General features: G+C 51.7%; 1 pseudogene across 1 annotated transcript; it reads right to left on the reverse strand.

The window, feature by feature from the left end:
* Positions 1-3207: 3207 nt before the first annotated feature.
* Positions 3208-5403, reverse strand: LOC116537078 (annotated as a pseudogene). The gene has a single exon (XR_004262938.1). The product of XR_004262938.1 is annotated as an uncharacterized LOC116537078 (transcript).
* Between the last annotated feature and the right edge of the window lie 704 nt (positions 5404-6107).

Genomic DNA, 6107 nt, shown 5'->3' on the forward strand with positions numbered 1-6107 from the left:
CTATATTGTCCAGGCTGGTCTTGAACTCCTGGGCTCAAGTAAGCCTCCCGAAGCAAAAGCCACTGTGCTTGGCTTTTTTTTTTTTTTTTTTTTTTTAGACAATTTCTGGCTCTGCCACCCAGGCTGGAGTGCAGTGATGTGATCATAGTTCACTGCAGCCTTGAACGATCCTCCTGCCTCAGCCTCCTAAGCCTCCCACGTCATTGGGACTTCAGGCATGCACTACTACTCTCGGCTATTTTGTTTGTTTGTTTGGAGAGATGGGGGTCTGCTTATGTTGTCCTAACTGGTTTTGAACTCCTGGCCTCAAGAGATTCTCCTGCTTTCGCATCCCAAAATGCTGGAATTACAGGCATGAGCCACTGCATCTGGCCCAGTTAAATTCTTACTACAGGCATAGACTGCTTATCTGGATTCAGACTGACATAGTCCTTATGGGAGAACAGCCGAACAAAAGCTGTACAGGGCAGCCGAACAAAAGTCTCGTGATTCAAATGTCAGTCTTCCCACTGCCCTACTGTGGCAGGAAGGGAACATCAGAGGAAACAGACTCCCTTCCGGCCACCTAGGAGGCCAATGCTCTGATCTACATTGCACAGTATCTTACAGGAATGTTTAAAAAAATACTGTTCACCAGAAGTTCAAGACCATCCTGGCCAGCATGGAAAAACCCCATCTCTACAAAAAAAAATACAAAAATTAGATGGACATGTTGGCACACACTTGTAATCCCAGCTACTGGGGAGGCTGAGATATGAGAATCTCTTGAACCTGGGAGGCAGAGGTTGCAGTGAGCCAAGATTGTGCCACTGCACTCCAACCTAGGTGACAGATCGAGATTCTGTCTCAAAATATATATATATATATAGTTCATATATAGTTAATTTTCTAGGATAGACATCTTATACACATGGGTGTCTTCCTTTGGTGTTAATACAGCACATTAGCGTTTAGAACATCAACTGTTTCTCACAGATATCCTTACTCCTCCCATATGTTCCGTTAGACCAGGTGGCAGATAAGTCTTAGAAAACTGAGGTGACTTTAGGAAGACCCAGCAGAGCAGGAGATGAGCACTGAACAAGAACCAGGGGTGGGGCTGGGGCAAGGACTCCAGCTGATGTGGTCAGTGATGCCAAAAATCGAAGATGGGATGGGTTCACCCCAGGAGCAAACCATGGGCATAAAGTCCAGCGGTAACTGGTTCGGCAGCTTCCCAAGGCCATAGGGCTGAGAAGTGGTGGGAGAGGGACAGGAGAAAAGTCCTTGGCAGTCTCCAGAAGTGGGTGCCAGGACCAGGCTGGAGCTGGGGCCACAGACAAGGGAAACGAACACCCAGTCATGAGTTCCATCTGCCAGTCCAGGGCAGCAGGCCGGCATTTCGTCTTTGTCCTGCCATGGGCTTATGGGACAGAAATGAAAGCACAGCCAGCATCCTCTGTCACAAAAGACCTTTAATGGCCTCCTATTTATTCTTTTGTTCGTTTGTTAGAGTTGAATAAACTATAATAACTCGTCTGACATAATAAGAATGCCACAGGTATAACAGATAAACCTGGCAGGTGGTCCAGGAATGAGCATGGCACAAAATAATCACTCAACACAAGGGCCGCAGACCTGGAGACTCTCCCCAGCCATCTCTCACTCCCGCCCCAGGACACAACCCATGCAGGCTCCCATTCCATAGGAAGAGGCAGGTCCCACAGCACCTGTGGCTGGACCTTCACACTGAGCAGAGATGCCCAGGAAGATGGCACTTCCTATGCTAGTTCCCAAGTGCTCTGCCTATCTACCGTGCAGGTCAGGACCACACCCCAAGTTTGTGAGGCACCCACCTCTCATACTCACCACCTCAGATGACCACCATATCCACCTCTCCTATGACCCTTGCAGTTGTCCCAGTGAGGTGGGAAGAGCCTGGCACTAGCCCCATTTTACACAGGGAAACTAAGGACACACTTGGACCAATGTAGTACACCCATGTCATGTGCTTGCTGTGCCCTGAGCTCCACATTTTCCCCTAGAATTCCCTGGGGGTGGCGGGTGGGGGCAGGGCAGGCAGGATTTTGTGCCAAGGGCTGGTCCAGGTCTCACCAAAATGTCCAGGATTCCTGGGGGAATCCTGCCATCAAAGGAGGGACTTTTGTCATAAAATCCTCCCTGAGTCTGTCTTTTATGTGAGCCAAGATTTCCATCCATCTGGCTTTACATAAAAATGAATTTAACCCTAGCCTCTCTCTCCATCACCCTGCTTCTCCTGCTGTCCATTGGGCTTGGGCCAGGAAAGTGGGGTGCCACACAGGGATGCAGACACAAGTCCTCGGCAGGGGATTGAGGCAGTTTCCTTGCTCCAGAGCTCCCTATACTTCATGGGCCAATATCGGGGTCAAGACCCATCCCCACTGAGCACCAGTCCCCTGTCCAAATCAAACCTTGGTCAGAGCTTCAGGGTGGGCTGGCTAGAAAAACCATCAACTGTGTGTGTGTGTGTGTGTGTGTGTGTGTGTGTGTGTGTGTGTGTAAATGCTTGGGCCTGGGTCTGTGACCCAAGTTCCAACACAAAGACACTTTGTACTGGAATGCTGGAGTGCTGGAGCCATTCCAACGTGAACAGCAAGAATAGAACCTGTGCTTGCTGGTCTAAGATCAAACTTCAAGATGGTGGTTTGAAGTTTTTCTTCAAAGAAAGCTTGAAAATGAAATCTCGGTAGGCAAGACATAAGAGCAGAGTTGTTCTGGTGGAGGTGGAAATGGGAGGAGGGCTGGAAGCCTATCCTTTGCCTCCACTCCCATCTTCCCACCTTAGCAGCCCCTGACAAAGCTCTGTGGAATACCAGGGGTTCCACAGCACCTGGTTTGAAAACCACTGTGTCAGTGTCTACAAACCATGGGTCCCATGGACCTGTGCTTTAACTTCCCTTTTGGGGTGAGGAGTTGGGAGCATGAAGTGGGGAGGATGTTTCCCCTTCAACAGGGCCTCTCTTTGAAGCTGCTGTGCAGTGACCCTGTATGGAAGAGGCAGAGATGGGGATCCTGCCACTTTAGACCAGGAGGGAGGGCAGAAGTGATGGCGCTGCCTGGGCCAGGAGGACACAACACCAGGCCCATTGCAGGCCATATACATGAGGGTTCAGGAGTCTGTTTTGGTCCTTATTGAGTTTAAAAAATATGTTTAGATAACCTGATGGAAAAAAAATAATAAAATATCTGTATCAGAACAGGTATAGGCCTATGTCCATGAGACCCTATAAGAGTGTAAGACCGGGGCCTCACCCCTTCCTCCTGGATGGGTGGAGAGCATCCATCCCCAGTGACAGGCAGAAGAGAAGCTGCTGCTCTGGGCTGCTGACACCACTGGGGGATGGATCCCCTGCGGCTCAGCTCTCAGGGCAAAAGGCTTGGATTCTCCCTGGGCCCGAAGCCCTCCCAATGTCGCCAAGAAGCTGTGGTGGCTCCAGTTGGTCCTGGAAGAGGCCTTACACTTTCAAGGGAAGGAACAGGCAATTTCTATTTCTCCTTGCCCTTAGATTTCTGCAGTGGAACAGTGGTGGTTTCAGCTCCCTGAGCCTGGGAACTGGAGGCGCTCTTTAACCTGGGGTCAGAGCCAAGGCCTCTTGGCCTTTGTGGGGTCTGAGAGATGGAAGATGTGAGTGACACCAGGTTGAGGAGGGTCCAAGATGTCCCCATCCAGCAGTTGCTGACAACATCCATGTCTTCCCTCTGTGTCTCGGTTGCTGGGACCACTATTTTTGGGCATGATATTCCTGAATTGTGTCTACTCTCAGCTGGGTCATCAAAGCCAAACTGGCTGTATCTCATTCTGGTTGACATCTGCCTAAGCGAGAAGCAGGGCAAGAGAGGACGACTGGTGAGGAGGGCTCCTCCTGCAGCAAACTTCCTGTGTGGTCTTGGGTCATCCCTGCAGTGACAGGGCCACACCCGTGCAGCCATTTTCAATGTACAGAGCCCTGACCGCTGACTTTCATTTCATCTGGGCCTCATAACAATTCCTGTGTCAGGCAGGGAAGGGATTACAGTCCCATTTTACAGTTAGGGAAACTGAGCCCAAGAGGTCAAGTAGCTTGCCCAAGCCCCCCAGGTGCTTGGTAACAGCCAGGATTCAGAGGCAGCACTGGGGACTTGCAGGACAGAATTCCTTTGACTGCACCACGTGGGAACCAGCTTGTCAGGAACTCTCCCACAGAACCAACAGCCAGGTGAACCCACTCTAGCGGGTCGGAGCTCTGAGGCTGAGGAGGGTGCAGCCAAATAACTCAGTCCTCATCTTCATGGGGACTCAACTCTTCCCCTGGGTGGGATGCCGAGGAGGTCCAGCTGGCCCTCTGCTTGGTGGGTTTTCCCTGGGGCATGCTCTTCCTTCCTGCCCAGACCAGTGTCCATGTGCCACCCACAGGAAGCGCCGCAAAGTCCCAATGAGGGATGACTTTGCCAGCACAGGCCCCAAATGCTTGGTACAGAAACCACCAATACTGTAGGCTGGTGCCTGGGGGCCAGTGAGGCTCCCCTACCCCAAGTTTCACTTCAAGGTCTCACCTGGGCAGGCTGACTTCAGAATGGAAAGGGGCTCTGCAGAACAGCACTCGCTCGGCTGTGTTTGGAGGCTGGGAGACGGTGTTTGGAGCCGACCAGAAGCTTGGAAAGATGACCTGGGCCTTCCTCTCCAGGAAGAGGCTGAAGGAAACACAGCCTTTTTGGCCTGTGTGTCCCTCGAGGCTACAGCACATGGCCATGCAGCAGGGCACCTGGCCATGGGGCAAGGGGTGCCAAACCTAGCCTGTGTGTCACTCACAAAGCTGCACAGTCTAGTGTGGGTCTGAATCCACCCGGAAAGGACACGTCTTCTAATTCACATCAAGGCACCGTAGGGACCAGCAGCCATCAAGAGCCCTAAAGGGACCTGCCCTCTATTACTTCCCCCTACAATGTTCCCCTGACCACGGGCTTCCTGAGGATAGGGGCTGAGACTGACCCGTCTCTGTCTCCCGCACTTGGCATAGAGCTGAGTCATAGAGCTGAGCAAAGGATGGTTAGGCTGGATTCAACCAAATTTGACCATTGCCTTGTGCAGTCCTGGCTTAAGGAGAAAAAAAAAAGTGCTCTGATGCTTCCCTGCAGCTGGAGAAATTTGCTACATAACACTAAGCTAAACCCAAAAGAGTGAGTGTCATGTTGAGGTGGAGGCTCAGGAAACCAGCCTGACAAAACTTTTTCATGCATGCATTAGGAACAGGGGAAGAGGTCTACAGGAGAGCGGTCATCCCAGAAACTAAAGGGTCTTGTGTCAGCCCCAAAGGTTTCAGAGGAAGACACTGGAGGGCATATGCTTGCCATGCATTGCTCCAGCATTTCATCAGCTACATGCCTGCCCAGATGAAATGCAGCCTGCCCAGCAAGCTCTGAGAGAGGCTGAGACACCTGCTGCTGGCCCTCAGGACTGGCCTGGGGAGTACCACTGCCCCCAGCTGACTTGGTTCTGGTCTGGGGAAGAGCGGTCCCTTGGGTTGAGTGGTCATGAGACTCAGAAGGTGCACTGCCAGGATTGTGAAACGGATGATTTCACCATGGGAAATAATCACACTGCCTGCCCCAGGAGGTGCTGGACAGTAAAGGATTGAGATCCCACTGGTACAAGATTTTTCTCTCTCTCGTTTCAGACAAGTATGGGACAGAGATGGAAGGGAGCAGAAATTGAGGAAAGAGCTCTTGTCCTGCTAATCAATATATTTGCTTGGGTAAGCCTCAGGGTGTCTGCGTCCACAGGGAGCTGTGATGTACTGGAGGCCCTATCACAAGCCCCTCAGCTAAGCCTCAGCAAATACATGCTCTGTCCCTCCTTGAGCACCTCATACTAGCTATGGCCACAGCCTGACATCAATCCCTTTCCAGTCCTGGGCAGGGGGTGGGGTTCAGGGCAGATGGTGCTCCATAGGGCCCTGTCACCTCTGAGGTCCAGTAAGTCCCCTCTGGAGGCAGAGAGGCCAGTCTGCAGCTTTCGCTCCACTCACCAGACCAGGAGCTCTAATGTTCACAGATTCTTGGTGGCTAGAGCTAGGAGGGCCCATTGTGATCATCTGGTCAAGCTCTTT

Source organism: Sapajus apella, unplaced genomic scaffold (assembly GCF_009761245.1).
Source record: "Sapajus apella isolate SASKATOON/1434 unplaced genomic scaffold, GSC_monkey_1.0 scaffold106, whole genome shotgun sequence".
In the NCBI taxonomy this organism is placed as follows: domain Eukaryota; kingdom Metazoa; phylum Chordata; class Mammalia; order Primates; family Cebidae; genus Sapajus; species Sapajus apella.